At 41.5% G+C, this 19865-nt stretch overlaps 1 protein-coding gene and 1 pseudogene across 2 annotated transcripts in view; one reads left to right on the forward strand and one right to left on the reverse strand.

Annotated features, from left to right (window-relative positions):
• RHBDD1 (rhomboid domain containing 1) overlaps positions 1 to 19865 on the forward strand; it is a 103418-nt gene that overhangs the window by 30927 nt on the left and 52626 nt on the right. The gene's annotated exons all lie outside the window — the stretch shown is intronic.
• LOC132238299 (rho-related GTP-binding protein RhoG-like) lies at positions 4022 to 5490 on the reverse strand (annotated as a pseudogene).

The raw sequence follows: 19865 nt of genomic DNA on the forward strand, positions 1-19865 counted from the left end.
AAAAGAAGGGATGAAGAGTGGAGGTTTTGTCAAGTTTGAAAACCGAGAGAATTGTGTGAATAGGAACTGGTACCAGGAAACAGGATGCTCGAGTTTGTTTTACTGGTGACATGGTTCAGAGCAGGTCTGTGGTGGTATGAAACTGAGGAATGGTAGAAGAGAAGGTCATTCAGCCTTCAAGGTCACATTGCTCTCCCCTCTCCAATCTCTGTCAAATCTTTCTTTGCCTCTCCTTTAAAAAGACACTAGAGACCTGGTGCATGAAATTTGTGCACTGAAGGGTGGGGGGTCCCTCAGCCCAGCCTGCCCCCTTCACAGTCCGGGAGTCCTCAGGGGATGTCCATGGGGCGTGGTCCTAAGCCACAGTCTGGCTGTGGAGGCTCGGAGCAGGTGCCCCGTGTGTATATGTGTGTGTGTTCCCGCTGGGGTCCTGTGCCGAGGAGGCTTGAAGCAGGCGCCCCTCTGTGTTGATCTCTCAGGCTCGGCTGAGCCCGGCCCCTTCTCCTGATCTGGTCGTGACCATGATGGAGTCTCAACCTCATTTGCATATTACTTCTTTTATACACACACACACACACACACACACACACACACACATAATTTGTTATTGCATTTAGGACTCACCCTGGTAGTCTAGTGTAACTGCCCCATCTCAAGATCCTTAACTACACTTGGAGAGTCCTTGCCATATAAGGTACCATTCACCAGTTCCAGATATTAGGATATGGATATCTTTCTTATTTGGGGGGGGGGGGGGCAAGGGGTCATATTCAGCCTACCATACCATCAAAGTTGAATTGCCCTGGCTGGTGTGGTTGGGCATCGTCCTATGCACTGAGAGGTCACTGGTTCAATTCCTGGTCAGAGCACATGCCTGGGGTTGTGAGTTCTGTCCCCAGTAGGGGCAAACAGCTGATCGATGTTTCACTCTCACATCAATGTTTTGCTCTCTCCCTCTCCCTTTTTCTCTCTCTCTCTCAAAAAAAAAAAAAAAATCACAAACTGTTTTTAGTTTTAGTTTGATAATATGATATCACCAAGTTGTTCGGTGTGCATATGTGTGTATATATGAATGTGTGTGCATTTATAAATACATTTATTTATTTATTTATTGTCGAGAATGAGCATTTTCTGAAGCATTGGGTTTCTGTTTATATTGCACAATCACATCTTTTTTTTTTTATGTACTGGGACTGTTGCATTTTTCTCCTAAGCTTAGATAAAAAAATATATATAGAATTGATATTCACCCTCTGTTTTATTTCATGGAAACATATTTTTGGAGCCTGTTAAAGAGTTCAGTTTGAAACAACATTCCAGGACTGTCCGGAGCAGATTTTGTGAAGTAGGGGGAATTTCTTTACGGCATTTCTCAGATGTCCATTTGTACATTTTCTCCCTCCTGTCTTTGCAGGCTCCCATATAGGAAAGTTGTGCGTCTTATAAGAGTTACTTTGTCTGTCTCCCACGAGGGCTTAGAGTTGAACAGGATTCAAGGTGAGAGCAGTACTTAACCAAAGCTAAGATGCCCTGGAGTTTGATTTTATGAGATGAGAATGAAAAATTTTGAGGCAGGAAACTTTTCCCTCCCACTAGAATTGGAACTCTGAGGGAAAAGGTAAGTCATCTTTTTGGCTCTGGAGTCCAAGCCTGTGGAAAGAGGTCTAGAGGACCCAGCCTTGTCTTGGATATCTGGACAAAGTAATCATCCTTGATGGTTTTAGGAAGAATTTTGAGGTGAACAGGAAGTGCATGGAGAACAGAAAAGACAACTTTATCTCAATACTGATTTTTCTTCAGATACTTTCTTATGGGAGATTTAGTATAACAAAGTTTTTTAAGACAATGGTTAAACTACATAAATAGTTAAACTGAAAAGAAAGTAGTAGCTAAATGAATGTTTAACATAATTTCCCTGTTCCTAATTGAAAGAACAAATATTTATTATAGAAGAGTTGAAAGTATATAAATGTATGATGAAAAAAACAAATTTTCCATCATCTCCTACCCAGAGAAAACTACTATTAGAACTCTGCTATCATACACCTCATGCAGAGTTATATCTTCTACACTCTCATTTAACTTGTTACAAGCACAGTTCTTCAAAAGCTTCAGTTTTAATGGCTACATAATGGTGTCTGTTGTACTTCCTTTAGTTTATTATCTCTTTCACTAATTTTACTACTGAATCATTCAACTTAAAAGTGAGGATTTCTGTCAGAGCATTATCTTGGCTCCCAGGCCCGAATATGTCCTTGGAGTAGATTCCCAGACATGGAATCAGGGGTTAAGAGTATGAACTATTTTCATGGCTCTTAATTTGTACTGCCAACAGCATATGAAAGTGTCCACTTCCTCACTTTCTGGCCGTTCTGATGTTTTAAGAAATTTTGTATGTAACAGAATTATTTTATTGCTGTTATTTACAATTCTTTTATTAGTGAAATGGGATAACTTTTTTTTAAGTAAGTTGTTTTTCCCTGTATATGGTTTGTCTGTTTGTGTTCTCTGTGTATTTTCAAGAAGCTGTAATTGTTTAGTGTTAAGGATGGTTTATATTAAATTCCAAGAGGCCTTTCTTATTAGATTATGTAAACTAAGAGACCTTAAGTATATAGTACAATTTCAGATCCTAAAATAATAGCTAAGACAATGCTTATGGGATTTTTTTTTTTTTGCTGTTGTTAATAGATAATGATTTATTCTCAACTGTACCTAAGAACAGAAAATCTTTTACACTGAAAATAAAGAAATGATAAGATGTATTGTTTGGAGGGAGAGCGAAGACATAGGTTTTATTTATGTATGTATTTTATTTTATTTTATTTTTTAATTAAATCTTTATTGTTCAGATTACTACATTTGTTTCTCTTTTTCCCCCCATAACTCCCTTCCTCCCAGTTCCCGCCCCACCCTCCGCCCTCACTCCCCACCCACTGTCCTCATCCATAGGTGCACGATTTTTGTCCAGTCTCTTCCCGCATCTCCCACACCCCTTTTCCCCCCAAGAATAGTCAGTCCATTCCCTTTCTATGTCCCTGATTCTATTATGATCACCAGATTATTTATTCACTTGATTCTTAGATTCACTTGTTGATAGATGCATGTTTGTTGTTCATAATTTGTATCTTTACCTTTTTCTTCTTCTTCCTCTTCTTAAAGGATACCTTTCAGCATTTCATATAATACTGGTTTGGTGGTGATGAACTCCTTTAGCTTTTCCTTATCTGTGAAGCTCTTTATCTGACCATCAGTTCTGAATGATAGCTTTGCTGGATAAAGTAATCTTGGTTGTAGGTTCTTGGTATTCATCACTTTGAATATTTCTTGCCATTCCCTTCTGGCCTGCAAAGTTTCTGTTGAGAAATCAGCTGACAGTCATATGGGTTTTCCCTTGTAGGTAACTGAGTTTCTTTCTCTTGCTGCTTTTAAGAGTCTCTCTTTGTCTTTTGCTCTTGGCATTTTAATTATGATGTGTCTTGGTGTGGTCCTCTTTGGATTCCTTTTGTTTGGGGTTCTCTGCGCTTCCTGGACCTGTAAGTCTATTTCTCTCACCAGGTGGGGGAAGTTTTCTGTCATTATTTCTTCAAATAGGTTTTCAATATCTTGCTCTCTCTCATCTTCTGGCACCCCTATAATTCTGATATTGGTACGCTTGAAGCTGTCCCAGAGGCTCCTTACACTATCTTCGTATTTTTGGATTCTTTTTTCATTTTGCTTTTCCAGTTGGGTGTTTTTTGCTTCTTCTCATTTCGAATCTTTGACTTGATTCTTGCGCTCCTCTGGTCTGCTGTTGGGTGTCTGTATAATATTCTTTATTTCAGTCAGTGTATGCTTAATTTCTAGTTGGTTCTTTATCACAACATCGAGGGTCTCATTAGATTTCTTGAGGATCTCACTACATTTATTGGCGACTTCTAGACAGTTCTTGAGAGACCTTAAAAGTGTGGTTCTGAACTCTATATCCTCCATGGACAATTTTGTACTGTTTCTTTGTCTCCGCATTTTTTTTTTTTTTCCCCACTGGAGACAGGAGGTTTTATTGATGCTGATGGGGGTAGGAGCTGATTGGGGGTGGGGTGGGGGGCTGAGTCAGTCAGCAATGCGTAAGGCCTGGGCACATGGAGACAAGTTAGGGCATATTCATCTTCTCAGGATTTTGTGGTTCCTTCATTGGGGAAGGGAGAGAGCATCTTGAGGGGGGAGCAATTCGAAGAGCAGCAAGGGAGAGGTTAGGGATGGCTAAGAGCTCCTAACCTGAGAGAAGGCACCACAATAGGCAGCAACCTCTGTGTGGAAAGCTGGATCAACTGGTCAGTAGGGAAAAATGGGGAGGGGCACTGGGCTGGCTTCTTGGGGAAGGGTCCAACCTTGGCCTGGGTGAGCTCTCAAGAATACCTGGTATTCCCAATCAGATTGGGACCCAAAGCCCCTTTCCCTGTGGGCCACCTCAAGGAGAAACAGGCATTCAGGGAGCCCCCTGGCAAGGGGTGCCAGAATTAGTCTTTAAGGCACAAGGCACAGCTGGGGGCAGACAAGGCGCCAAGGCACAATTGGTGGGGGGGGCAGGGGCAGCCTCCAAGCTGAGTGCCAGGGTCACAAGAGGACACAGGACTGCCCACGCTTGATCGGTGTGTGGTTGAGCACAGCCCGGACAGCCTCAGCGAACACTTCCTTGACGCCATCCTGCTGCAGGGCTGAGCACTCGAGGTAGCGCACAGCATGGATCTGCTTGGCCAGTGCCTGGCCTTGCTGCGGTGTGATGGGCGCCTGGCCCTGCTCCTTGAGGCACCGCAGGGTGTCAGGCTGGGCTCTCAGGTCCTTCTTGGTGCCCACCAGGAGGATGGGCACATCAGGGCAGTGGTGGCACACCTCCGGATGCCACTTGTGCCGCACATTCTCATAAGAGGGTGGACTGGCAATGGAGAAACAGATGACAAAGACGTTGGTCTGAGGGTAGGAGAGAGTGCGGAGGCGGTCGTACTCCTCCTGGCCCGCTGTGTCCCACAGGTTCAGGTTCACTGTGCGCCCATCAACTGCGCTCTGGGCGCTGTAATTGTCGAACACTGTGGGGATGTATTCTTGGGGAAGGCGTTAGTTGTGTAGCAGATGAGCAGGCATGTCTTGCCCACAGCCCCATCGCCCACCACCACACACTTTATGCTCTGCATTGTGGGTGCAGCTGCTTCAGTGGAGGCACTGCCTCCTTCCCCTTCTGGGCCCCTCTGGATGCAATGACCCTTGTCCCCTTTGCAGCTCACAGGGCCTTAGGGTGAGGAACTGCTCTGCGTTCTGGAAAGAACAGAGCTTCCGGAAACCCTGTGATTATTTATACTGCTGTGGCAAAGGTTCTCCTCTCATTGGCTACTTCCTCTTGGTCATGAGGGACTTTTGCTGGCCAGTATGTGACTTCCTTTCCCCGACTCTCACAACCAGGTCCTTGCATCCTGGCGCCCTCCCCGCCGCGGGGGAGCTGGGGGCGGCGGCAGCGGCTGGCGGCTCCAGAAGCTGTCTCCGCATTTTTTATGCTTTCTTGGTGCACCCCCTAGTGGTCTTTGTGTGCAGTCTTGTTGTAGTTAAGCCTTCATTGTTGTCGGCAATAGTGGGGGTGGTTTGACCTCCAGGCTAACTGGCTATGAGAGTCTGCTGTGTTTGCAGTGGGAGAGCTTCTGTGCTGGATCTCTAGGGCGGTGCTAATCTAGCATTTGCCTGAGGCTATTCAGCAAATGGCTCTGCGCAGGGCTTGGGCGGGGCGGGTCCCTGGGGATCTACAGGGCGGGCGGAGCAAGCAGTTATGGCTGCTCTCAGTTCCGTCCCTAGGGGCTCTGCCTCACAGAGTCCCAGCAACCGCTGCAAACCTCGGAGAGAAAGCTGCCTTCGAGTTCCGACCGAAGCCAGACAGTCCCGCTTCTCCCGTTTGAGTCTGGGTCCCTAGAGACTCGCCGGGATCTGGAGCTCAGAGTCTGAAACTCCCTCCCGATTGAAAACAACAACCGCGCCCTCCGCCGCCAGCCCGCTCCGCGCGCGCACTCCGCACCTCAGTATTTCACTTCAGCACTGCGCCTCCTCTGAGTCTGGGTATGATATTCTCTTTCCTCCTAGTTGTAGAATTTCCACTCAGCCAGCCTTCCGGTGGTTCTGGATGATGTCCGTTCCGTCTTTAGTTGTTTTTTGAAGTGGTTGTTCGAGGCAGCAATCTCCGGCGTTAACCTATGCCGCCATCTTGGTTTTTCTCCCTATGTATGTATTTTAAATAAATTTTATTTTTTATAATTATTTTAGGTTTACAGAAAACTTGGGGCAATATACAGGAAGCTCCCATATAACCTGCACCCAGTCTCACCACATTATTATCTTAACATTAGTATGGTACATTTGTTATAATTAACATGCCAATATCGACACATTATTATTAACTACACTATTCAAATTTCCCTAGTGTTTCTGTTCCAGGATCTCATGCAGTATGACAGATAACATTTATTCTTCATATCTCTTTAGACTCCTGTCATAGCTTGGGCTGTCCATACAAAAATACAAAATAATAATAAGTGTGGCTTAAATAACAGAAGTTTATTTTCTCCCAGTTCTAGAGGCTACAAGTCCAAGTTCAAGGTGACAGCCTGGTCAGTTTCCAGTGAGGACTCTCTTCCTGGTTTGCAGAGTTCTCATCGTGTCCTCATGTAGCAGGGAGCGAAAGCATGAGTGGAGAGAGATTGTGCTCTCTGGTGTCTCTTTATAAGAGCACTAATGCCATCAGCAGGGCCCTGCCCTATGGCCTCATCTAAACCTAATTATCTCCCAAAGGCCCCACCTCCACCTACAATCACATTGGGAATTTGGGCTTCAGCATAGGAATTTGGATGGGGACACAGTTCAGTGCAGCTTCTCTTCCTTGTGACAGTTCGCTTTATTTTGGTTTTATTATTCATACAAAATATCATTTTTGAATGTCTGTGAATGAGAGTTAACTTCTTCTCATTTGTCCTCATGTGATTCAGAAGCAGTGTTCAATTAGCCACATAACCTGGTTTCTAAGCAAGTGCTAATTTAGGTGACTGAACACATGTTGTTTTCTGTAATTGGACAGTCCTGCTGTGGTTCCACTTTGAGATGTATATGTCACACACAGAGGTAGATATGAGAAATTTCCATCACAACCAGCAAGCACCGGCATGGAGGACCCCTGCTGTCTTTAAATCAGTCAGACCTTCTTTAGGGCCTGCTTTGCCCAATTGGCTGGGGCTGAATAAAAGAGAAGAGCAGTGGGTGGAAATAAGGAAGCATCTGTTTTTCAGTTGAACACAGAGTTGTCAGGAATAAGGTTCACTACCCAGGTTGAAACTAATTGGCCATCATGCTGTGATGTAATTGCCGGTGTGTGGATGGTAACACCTATCTAATCTGTACTTAACTAACTAGGCTTGTTAATGATCAATTCTGGTGACTTGGTGACAGGTACAAGATTTGGGTTTACTATATTGGATGTCCCAGTTAAGGATGACTGAATGTTATTTTTAAAAGATACTTCTTTTTTTTTTTTTTTAAATTTGAACAAAGTCATTTTTTCTGGGTTAAAAGGTGATGTCAGTAAGTGCATTGTATTAAATTGAAGAGCTGTATAATGTGTTTTACAGAAAAAGGGTGTTTTAATCTCAAAAGTTAATTACCAAATGGAGCAATTATTTTGACTTGATTTTTTTTTCTACTAATATTGTTTCATTAAAAAATAATGAACCCTGTGAAGCACATTTATTTCCCTTTGGAGTATTTAGAATATGCACTTTGGCCTATTTGGATTTTTTTTTCAAGGAGACACTATTGGAGATAAATGTTACACAATTAAATATTCACTCTCAACTAATAAGATGATAAATCACATCTCTGGAGATTTCAGATGCATTTACTTAATTCTTCCCATTTCAGTCTAAGGAGGAATGTTTTTAAATAGAAAGTTCTTTATATTTGCTAATTTTCCCCTTCCTCTTCTGCAGAATTAAGTGACTTTTAGTTAAAAGTCAGGAGAGTTAAATAGGCAAGAGGACTGTTTTCCATTTACATTCAGATTTGGTTCAAATTATGCAAAATGCAGACAGTCTGTGCTATGAGTTGAAATCATTAGTATATCAATTATTCTGTGATAACCAGCTGAGGACAGGCTGCAGACTGCTGAACACTTCTTCCATTTAAAGTTGGCTTCTCATTAGCGTACAGAAGACATGAAATAATTTGATGCTAATTTATCTCTCTTTAAGTGGACATTGTTCCCCTCTGGATTCAAGAGAAGAGCATTTTAATTTTGTAGTCATTTATAACACAGGTCAAATAAATAACACGTTTTACTTCTAGCAATATATGTCTCTTCTACTATTTGTGTTATCCTAGTTCTTTGACTTTAAAACACTTTTTTCTACATTTTTAAAGATAAAATAGATCACAAACATAATAATAAATAAATAGGCCACTAACATAGTAAAGATAATAAGAAAAATCAGTAGGGAACATAGGGTTATTTAGTTAAATGGTATGTGAATGTTCTAATCATTTGGAAGAAAGTAAAGATAGAGCTTTACCTCACTATACTCCAAAACAAATTTTTAATAGTTTACGTTTAGGAGACATAAATATAATCTCTATAAAATGTCTAAGAATGTGTGAGAGAAAATGTTCAATTATTGAGTTGGGAGAAAATATATAAAATACATAAAAATGGCAGTGCCCTCGGCGGTCCCGGATCTGTCTCTTGCTGATCACCTATGAGCTCCTACGTTTGTCAGAATTATTCCACCGAGGTGGAGGTGGCAGTCAACCACTGGCCAACCTGCATCTGTGGGCCTCCCACACCTACCTCTCTCTGGGCTTCTATTTCCACCATGATGCTGTGGCTCTGGAGGGCATGGACCACTTCTTCCTGGAGTTGGTGGAGAAGCACGGAGGCACTGAGCGTCTCTTAAAGTTGCAAAGCCAGCACGGTGGCTGCATTCTCTTCCAGGATGTGCTGAAGCCTCCCCAGGATGAGTAGGGCAAAACTCAGGATGCCACTGGACCAAATGAAACAATAAAGCTTTTTGCAGCAAATAAATAAAATAAAATGAATGGTAAGAACACTCCATATCTAACCCGTGGGCTATTGCAAACTCTTAAATGCTTTTTATAATATAGCAAGAAAGTTTAAAAGGAAATAGTTTAAGCCCTCAACTTAAGAGGCTGGAGAAGTAACAAAAGATTAGAGGAAGTGGGATTGATACTGATAAAAACAAAATTTAATAAACTTAAAAAAAAAATGATAGAATTGATCCTTGAAGAACCATATCTTTGAAAAGGCAAATAAAGTAGGAAGCTTGTGGCAAATTGAATTACGATTATTACAAGGGAAACTTGAAGCAGTAGGTATTAAAAAGAAGATGTAAACATAGAAATACGGCAACCTACATTAACTACTAGAAGGTTGTATATTTTGAGAGGGTATCTTCTTCTGTTTTAAGAGAAAACCATTTGTGAGTGTGAATGAGTGTGTGTGTGTGTGTGTGTGTGTGTGTTAAAACTTGGATTAATTTATTAAAACCAAATTTTATTTTTAAAAGAAAACATGGACATTTTGTGATCCAAACAATATTTATGTATTTTTTAAAAAGTCTTTTATATTTCCCTGATGTATTCCAACTGCTGCATCACTATTGCATCAGAAGTTGTAGAGTTTATCTCTCAGGTTTTTTTTATTTTTTATTCTTTTACATTCAATATTATTTTGTATTAGTATCAGGAGTGCAGCATTCACTCAGTTCCTACCTGGAGAACACTGTTATAGTGTCAGTTTGTGGAGGACTTATGACCCTGTAACTTTTGAGGGGTAACTTCAGTGTAACTGGCATTGTGCAGATTTTTGATGAACGGGTTAACTGTACTTTGAGGGTGGTATGAATCCACTGGATGATATATTCCAAGTTCTCTTAACTCTGAACAAAGGGTCACGCTTCCTATTCCTCACGAGTGATCCTGTGACGTGTGAGGCACCAGTGGGTAAAAATACTCGCGGGCTTGCTAATGAAAGACAGTGCATACAGAGCCTGCCTTTCTAGCACATATTTTTGTAGATGTTGAAAATGCTGTTGTCAAACAGTATTTTAAAAGCTGTCAGGTGTGTGTGTGTGTTTTAAAATGAGTTTTAAATAATTCAGTACTAAGCAGGCAGCAGAAAAGTGACTTTATAAACCTGCTGTGCTCTTTTGTACTGAATATACAAGTCGAGTCTATGAATTAAAAATGAACACTATTCCGATCCATCTTTTTAGTAATAACCAGTGTAGTGGTGATGAAATTCCGTTACTAATGTTTTCTTTTTGCATTTTCCCATTAGAGAATTGTCTTGAAGTCATTTCAACATAGATGCTACACGTGCACTTATGGTGAAATTGGTTTCTGGTACCAAGACCTGTCTGGTTTATCTAACTTGATGGCTGACTCCTGGCAGCCTCCTTCCCTTTTCTTCCCTTCCATGTGCAGCTGAATGAGAAGTGAGGACAGGGTGGGCATGGGAGATAGTTCACTTTGAATGAGTGTTCGAGGCCTCGGAACTTGCTCACCCAGTCCATAGTGAGATGGTGAGCAGCACTGTGGAATAATAAGAGTCTCCATCCTAATACAAGACTCTGAGTCATAGATTATTATGAGTCTTGGCCAAATTTCTCATTGACTCATTACTTGAGACTTTCATTTTTCTCCTGATCTTATTCCCGGTTTCTTAAGGAGTGACTGAGGAAAATGTATGTATGTGCCACAGCTAAGTGGAATGCATAGCACTGTATACAGTTCTTCTTCCTGCCAATAAAGAGTGGTGGTTTTTCTGAAGGTAGAAAAAAATTTTCTTCATCGCCATCATCATCTTTATGACTATTACTGGGTTTTGTTTTCCTCAGTCAGTGTCTTACACTAGCAATAGTGGTATTAGTCATGTTGTACATTTATCAAATCTCTAATCTGAGACTCTCAGAGATAGGCATTAGTAGCTTTCATGGCAAAAGACTTATGGTGTGTTTGCAGGGTCTGGGGAATGACTGAAGTCACAGCTACAGTAATTGGAGGATTATAGTTAGACAGACACAGGGAGGGTGAAAACACTTGTCTTGGCACATTAGGTTGACAGCTTTTTGCATTGTAGCACTCATTTTAAATATTTTCCTTAAGAAATGGTAAAGGCTCATTTAAAATTCATAAATTCCACTCTGGTGTCCCTCTGCATACACTGAATGTGAATGCTATCAGTGGTCTGAGTGTGCTGATTATGCACTGTACACACATTGCTTGTAATGGCATTGTAGAGCTGACCCATTCTGCATAGTCCATCTGAGAAGACTCAGCAGAGTTGGTGCTGCTGACCTAGGTGGTGGCCTGCCCAGCTAATGAGAGCGGTATTCCATATCCGCTCCATATTCTCCAAGTTCCTCCTCAGAGATCTTCATTTTTAATGATGACTTCAGGTCCCTTTTTGATCTAAATTTTGTAGACTTTTGCATTTTAGTTTCAATTTACTTTTCTTAAGGTTCACCAAAGACTCTATAGTAAAATGAGGATTGAATGAGGCAAGGGCAGCTAAAAATCTTAGAAAACAGTAAAGGAGATTAAAACCATGTAGTGAAACAACATCTTTTAGTAGATTTGAAGAAGCCACATATTGTTTTTTGAAAAATTTTGTTGAGGAATACAAATTAGAAATCAGAGTAGATTATTTCATTATTTGAAAGTGTTTTGTCGGTCCAAACATGATCCATTGTGTTGTTAGACTGTGTTACATGAGCAATTATATTGCTCCTAGTCACTTTTAGAATCTTGTTCTCATATTCCTCATTTGCAGATTATATATCCTAATTCTACTTTTCCCGATGTACAGATGCTGAGCGAAGGCAGGGTAGTATATCCATCAGTGAGGGAGTACTAGGGATGATGTATTCCCATGTTCTCCTAGATTTCCATTTCATAATCCTAGCCCTTGGTTTTATTTCTTTCTCTAAGCCTCAGTTCTTTATCTGTAAAATGGGGCCAATAATAGTACCCATTTCATGGGCTTGTTGGGAGGATTAAAAAGTTAACACAAGGAAAGTCCAGAAATCGGTGATGGGCTTATTGGAAGAGCTACCAACATTTTAGTACCCATGAGTTGTCCTCTGTGAGTACAAGAAGAATGGCTGATAAAGCCCAAGCCAGTGAGCATGTCAAAGTCCTTCAGAACCATCTCCTTAGATGTATTTGCTGACAACTTACTGAATAAAGTATCTATGGATTTAAAAACCACTTTAATAGAGAAAGTAAATGAATACTTAAAAGTAGCATTTCTCAGTTTTAAAATCTAAGATACTTGGATTTCTACTCACATTTTGTTTAATATCTGTATCAGGCATTATATGGAACACTCACAATAATATTTTTATTGTCTCCCACACATGAGGAATAGAGCTGTATCTACTACATGGGTATAGGTTTTGGAAATTAACTCAATGATCTGAACACTGGGTTGATATTTCTTCAGTGTGGTAACATTTGAACCCTCAAGTTTTCCATCCCACCTGGAGCTGAAATAGTGCACAACAGAATTCTCCTCAAGACTTAGAGATCTGTTAATTCCATATGCTTCTGTCATCTTTAGATATCTGAGTCAAGATTCTTTTGCTTACAATGGAAAGAAACCCCATTTAAACCTATTTAATCAAAGAAAAGGATCACTATTGGCTTATATCATTAAAATTTTCAGTGGTGCATTTCAGGGTTCCAAAGACTTCTCATGTGGGATTCAGGGACTCAAACAATGTCATCAGGATTCTGTCTCTATATCCTGGCTCTATTTTTTTTTCCTGTGTTGACTTCATATTAGTCATCTATTGCTATGTGACAAATTATATCAAATGTCATGTCTTAAAACTACACATACGTATGATCTCATGGTATTTGTGGGTCAGGAGGTTGGGCACAGTTGACCTGGGTCTCTGTCTTCAGGCTTTCTCAACAAAGATTACAACAAAAGTGTTAGGCAGCACTGAGGTTTCATCTGAAAGCTTGCCTGGGGAAGGACATGCTGCCAAGCTTCTGTGGTTTTGAAAGAACTCAGTTCTTGGTGGGTTATTTGACTGAGAGCCTTGCTGTCAGCTGTCAGGCCTCTTGAATCTCTCCATATATTAGCTCACAGTTTAGCAGCTTCCTTCATCAGAGCCAGTGAGGAAGAGTTCATTAGCAAGGCAGAAATTATAGTTTTATGAAACATAATTGTGGAAGTGGCGTGCTATATTCTAGTGGTTAGAAGCAAATCACAGGTTCTGACCAGGCTCAGGGAGAAAGGATTAGGAAGAGCATGAATACCAGGGATCAGGGGTAATCAGGGCCCCTCTTAGAATCTGTCCACTACAGCTTCATTCTCAGGAACATTTTTTACACCTGGTGACAGAGTGGACCAGCATCTCCTATCTTGCATCATCCCAAGGAGAGCAAGGCTAGAGAAAATGGAGTTATTTCCGCAGCATCCTTATATGTATCTGTACCCTATCAGTTGGGATTCTTGGTTGAAAATAGTAGAAGTGAACTCTGGCAAGCTTAAACACAAAGGATTTACTGGAAGGGTATCGGGTTGCTTTAAAAATTGCTGAGAATACTGAAGTAGTACTGGGCTGGAAAACCTGTGAGAGCTGGACGCACATTTGTTACCACTGCCTCTTAGGGCTCCCATCTCTAGATTCTAAAGATTAAATACACGGTGTACCCCATTGGCCAAGTGCAGGTCCTGTGCCTGTGCCCCAGCTGCCATTGGGCCTCCATTGGCGTTGGGATTGTTTCTTTGAAGGTGACAGTGCTGAAATGAGTCCATATGGGTCTCGTGGCTTCGGTAGGGTTACTTTTGTTCACAGATGTTCAGCCTAGCAGGTTGCATTGCATGAACAGATTCTGCTCTATTGGGCAGTTTTCAGAACTGTGTAGCTGGTGGTTCTGTGCCCTTGTTTAACATGAACTGTGCCTTCCAGGCATATCAACAAAGCTGCTGCAGAAGCAGCATGTGATGTCAATGCAGGCCCAGGTCTGAGTCATATCATAGGTGGGGCATTCATAGTCAGAAGTTTGATTCAGACCAGATTTAACCACAAGTAGAACTTAATTTTTCTGAAACTACAGGCTAACTTTATGATCCAGATTTGTTTCCCAGTCTTTGTGTTGGATCTGGGGATTCAGGGATAACCCTAACTCTTTACTATTCTCATCTTCGACCATGTGTATATGACTTTCTTGGATATGAGACACACTAGCTGAAGTATCAGGTTTTTATAGGTCCAAAGAACTTGTAAATCTTTTGAAGTAAGTTCATGTGTTTCCTTGCATGAGTTTTCAAAGCTATACTTACTCCCTTGCAGCATTACAGAAGAATATATTAAGACCAATTTACCAAGAAGGGAAACAGATGCCCCTTCTGTTGGGTAATTTGTAGGGTGAAGAGTGTTGCCTACACTCAAAAATGTTTTTTCTTATTGGCCTACTATGGCAGCTAAAATCTCACCATTAGATTTGAACTTTGGCTTAAGATCAATCAACACATTAAAATCTATTGGGGAATTAAAAGCAAACAGAAAAATAACCAACCAAACAAAACAATGCCAGGGTCTGTCTCATCCCAGAACAATATTTGCAGAATTTCTGGGAGTAGAGTCCAAGGAACTGTAATTTTAAAAACTTCTTTACAAGATTCTAATCACAGCCAGCATGGAGAACCAGTGGGTCAAGACTACAGTCTGGCAAAGGGCAGCCAGTTCATTCATGTTATTATGGGTACAGGGCAAGTTTAGAATTCATTTGCATAGTTCACAGTTGAGACTGTTCCCTGCTGTCCTTTCTTCCTTGTGTATCCTTATAATGAGCTCCCATTCATCAAGGTCACCTAAGCCAGGCTTAAGTGACTGCAACCTCAGAGAGCCCCGTTATCTGGGGATTTTCCGGTATGATATTGCTTCTGTAAATTTCTTTAAAGGCTAAGCATAGGAACATCTATTTGCTTCATAGCACCAGCGCTTGTTAAAATCAGGCTATAAACAATCCAACTTCTCTTTCATTTTACATTTACTTTTTGGAGGTGATATGCAAATAGTCATTCATGTGGTATCCAGAAATATTTTCGTCTATAGTAATAGCAGATGGCGGAGCGTTCTTCACGTGCCAAGTTGCATTTATTCTACCACAGTGCAATGTGGAAGTGATCACGGCTTCTTTCAAATATTCCAACTCCCCATGTGCATCTCAGTTGTGGTGGGAAGTTTTCTTGCATATCAGTTCAAGATGTTGTAGATTTACTTGGAATTTGTGGAATTTGTGCATAGTGTAGTCACATGAGAAATACTTTTAAAAGAAATATTCTTGAGGCCTAATGATTAAAGGTCATCAATTCAACAAACATTCACTGTGGTTTCTCCACTGGGATAGGTGGCTTGGTCCCCAGGAAGGACTTTGGAAAATGGCAGGGTTGTTTTTAGTTATAATGATTAATGATAGTGGGGGGGTGGGGGAGGGTGCTACTGGCATTTGGTGAGCAGGGGACAGAGGTACCAGCTGTCCTACAGTGTGCAAGACAGTCCCTATACCAAGAATGGTCCTGCACATACACCCTCCCCACACCCCCCAGTCTGTTGAAAGGACATTTATGTAGGCGAAAGTGCTGTTTATGATTATCCTAGCCTAAAACCTAGTTGTGTTTTTCATATGCACACAAAGATTTTCTGTTTTTGGCATGGATTTAATTTACAGTGACTTTTCCAGGAAAATGGTAAATTGATCTGTAAATGCAACTTAAGGGAGAATTTTACTTTGCTTTATTTGGAGTCAAAAGTTACTTACCCTCCATAAAATCATGTTGCCGATGGAGCCCTGCAGATGGTGTTTGAGTCACGCAAAGCCCATCTCTGTCCTCCTGCATTTGTTATTCTCACCTTCATGCAGATTACATACATAGCAGCAGGCAGAGGGCCACATCACAGCCTTCTGCTGGTGCTGTGCCTGAGCATTTATAATTCATAGTACTTTCTTATGTTACTCCTACAATGTTGAGCTGAGATTGTACATGTGGATGCGTCTGTGTTTTTAAAAGTATGTGTGTAGGTGTCTTATTTATTCCATTTCAAGAAGGTAGAGAAAGCATTACAAGATATTTGGGTTTAAGGAGGCCTTGGGATGATAGGGTTGAGGCCACTAGATTAAGCAGTGGGGTGATAGCAGACAAATCAGCAAATGAGGATGGAGCCGAATGTGAGGAACACAAGATACCACAGGAGCCAAGGAGCAGCCCCGCCCGTCTGCAGGGCAAGCAGGGCCCAGGGTGATCAGGAGGGCTGTTTGGCTAGGGCTTAGCGGGTGATGTGGAGAGCAGAGGGCTTGGTGCATACAAAGTCATGAAGGGTGGACGCATGGCTTTTGTGGATGGCTCAAACTTGGGGTGGCATAGCGCTGGGGGCTGGCAGTAGAGAGAAGGTTAAAGAGGCAGGCAGAGGGGCGTGATGGGTATAACAAGCCTTGCTTGTGTTTTATTCTGGAAACACTGGCGAGTTACCCAAAGGCATATGGATTGGTATCAGGCTTGCTTGTTAGAGCACAGGCTTGTTTGTCCCGGTGTTGACCGGAGCAGGGCAAGGTTGACCAAGCCAGAAAGAAGCCTGGCTAAGGCGTTGGAAGTGATGAGAGCTGGTGAAGCTCACATCGATTCCGAAGGTCGGACCCAGCATTCAGTCCTGGACAGTCTAAGTCCAGTACCTGTGCTCACAACCACTTTCCTAGATAGTCCCAAGAGCTGGGGCAGGAGCCGGGTGGTGCAGAGCAGGTGAGAGTCATGGCAAGTGGAATTCAGTCAATAGTGAATATGGAAGGTATGGGAAAGGGAACCCCAGGCTGTGTCTAGTTGTGTGAAGTGTCTGATGAGGAAAAGAACACAGGCCTCACCCACAGTGTTGTGCTGAGCCTTTAGCATCTGTGCCCCCATTAAGCATACGTGTGGGGAGATTCTTGTTCATTTGTGTACCATTCACTTACCTGTGTTTTCATTTAATTTGGCACAACCTTTCATCTTGTTTTGAAGGAGATTTGAATAACACAGATTCTAAAGAAACTTGGTAAATACCACAGAACTAGCGATTATGATTTTCATCTGAGTGCTATTTAAAAACACGTGCACGTGCCACATGAGGGAAAGTGTTCTTAACAATTTACCCAACAATGGAAATACTTAGATTCCTCCACCACATTGGTGAGAGAAAGTCTGTTCTTACATGAGAGCCTTTCTCAGTTGCTGCTCTGATAGAAAAAATAATATAATGAAATTCCTTAAACACTATTACAAGAAGTTTGAAAAATAGAAGGGAGGATGTTACCCCCCCCCATATTATCTGTTACTGTGTTTATGTATTTCTTTTAAATCTTATTTTTCAATATATATATTTGTGTGTGTATAATGTGTTCTACATTATAGGTAGATAGATAGACCATTTTAGTTAAAGTGTATACAAATATTCTAGGAGTCAAGTGAAATATGGGAGGCATATTTTGAACCATTCTTCCTCTGAGTTTCCAAGTTGGTATCCAGCTACCTACTGACTACTCTATCAGATATCTCTAGTTGTGTTGCAGGCATCTCAAAGTGAATACACCAAAACTGAGCTCTTGAATCCTCTTCCCACCAAGTAGGTGGTTCCATCATCCCTACCGTTGCATGAGTCAGAAGCCTGCTTCTCCCTTTCCCTCCTCCACAATGAATCCATCAGCAAGTCCTTTTATCTCTGCCAACAAAATAGACACCAAGCCACTCTCACCACCTCTGTTGCCACCACTGTCTTCTAAGCTGCCATCAGTCTTCACCTGGACTTCATGGAATTGAGAGCCAAGGATGAGGCATCACCTTTGATCCAGCCAGTTCTTTTGTAAAGGGGCTTCTACCTTTGCAGTATCCTTGTTTTTGTCTAGATTGTGTTTGTCTGGGACTTAAGTAAATGTCAGTGGTTAGCTCCCAGCCCAATGCCTGAGGTTGGTGCCATGTTCAGTAAATCAACATGGATAGGAGAGGTTGCATTGCCAATGTAGCTACCTTTGGGCAAATATAATATTGGTAAAGGGAAAGGACATATAGACCAAATCTCTCCAAATTGCCTTTGCCAAAGACACATGCTACCATGGTGGTTGAAGAAAGCATCAAGGGTAGAAAACAGTTTAAGAGCAGTTTATCTAGGGAAGAAGCAATCCTATCGAGATCTTCCCCAGTGGCATTAATGTTCACTGACCTGAAAAGTTCTCACCACCTCTTGGTACTGTAACGTCCAAGACCCAGAACTCTTGATCAGCTCAATCCCCCGCTGGTAGTAACTGCTTTTACAGGAGGAAATGGTGAAATGTACAATACAATAGGCCACCTCTAGCTGACTGCGTCTTACCTCACCTGTTCTCTTTCCTTGTCCAACACTGTGTCTCCATCAAGTTGCATCCTTAATGAGGTCATTCAGTACACACTGGGAGATTATGTCTTAGGGTAATACATTTTCTGCTCCCTGAGCTATGCTTGAGAGGGCAGCCTCTTCAACTGTGGAAAGAATTTGCCATTTAACAGAGGAGGACCTTTATAGCCTGTCACAGCTTTCAGTCATAGCTTTAGCTTTTGATCCTTTAACAGTAGCATGGGAACATTTTGCATAATCACTTAGCTCAGCCTTACAAATTGCCTCTCAGAGGAGTGAGGATCACTTTATGCTGGCATAATAGGAAAGAGCACTGTGTGTTAGTGTTAATATCTGCATACAATTTGCATAACTGAAACCCACACTATCTTTTTTTTCCAGCTTTGAGATATAATCGACATATCTTAATCTTAGTTTTGTTCCCAAATTACCCTTTCCCCATCACTATCCTTTAGAAGTAGTGTATAGCAACGTTGATTAGATTTTAACTTTCCTTTTTTCTTTTTTCTTTTTTTGCCATAAACACATAGTGAACCCCTCTCTGTGTCAGAAAGTGTGTGACTGCTGCATAGCTAGAAAGACACAAGTAATGGCTTTCCATAGTTTTTCAGAAGTGTAGGAGGGCATGAGACCTCAGATAGAAAAAGCACAGCAAATGTCAAGGAGGGGAAATGAAATGAACCGACAACTGGAATGATTGTTGTGTAATGACAGTATATCCAAAATAAAGAGAACATCTTAAAAGCTGAGAGAAAAGACAAACAAATTGCCTACAGAAGAAAGACTGGTTGGCATTTTTCAGCAGCACCAGTAGAGCCTGTACTTATTATCAAAATAGGAAACAGAAATAAAGACCTTTTTGGACATACAAAGACCAGCAGAGTTTTCTACCCTTAGCCTCTAACTGAAAGAATGACTGAAAGTGGGATTCTAGCAAAAAGGGAAGTGAACTCAGAAGTAGGTTACACCATTCCAGAGCAATGGCACAACAAAGAAACTGGACATGTTAATAAACTTAAATAATCTAAATAAATGACTGCCTCTGTGTTCGGATTTGAGTACAAATGGAATGTTTTTCCAATTGAGTATATAACTACTTAGACTTGGTGCTTAATGTGAAATTCTTCTGTCTGGAATGATTATTTTCACTTCAGGGTATTTAACCAGAGGTCCATGGATAGAATTCAAGCCATCTGTGAACTTCTTAAAATTATTTTGTGTCTGGGAAGTTTTTCTGCAGACAGGATTCATAGTTTTCATCGGCATTTAAAGAGGCTCAGAACCTGAATAAGTTTAAGAACTACTAGGGTGTCCTGGCCGGTTTTCTCAGTGGTTAGAGCATCATCCCACAGACCAATGGGTCTGGGTTCAATTCCTGGTCAAGGGCCACATGTGCAGGAGGCAACCGAT

The sequence above is a fragment of the Myotis daubentonii genome, chromosome 7 (assembly GCF_963259705.1).
Source record: "Myotis daubentonii chromosome 7, mMyoDau2.1, whole genome shotgun sequence".
Taxonomy (NCBI): domain Eukaryota; kingdom Metazoa; phylum Chordata; class Mammalia; order Chiroptera; family Vespertilionidae; genus Myotis; species Myotis daubentonii.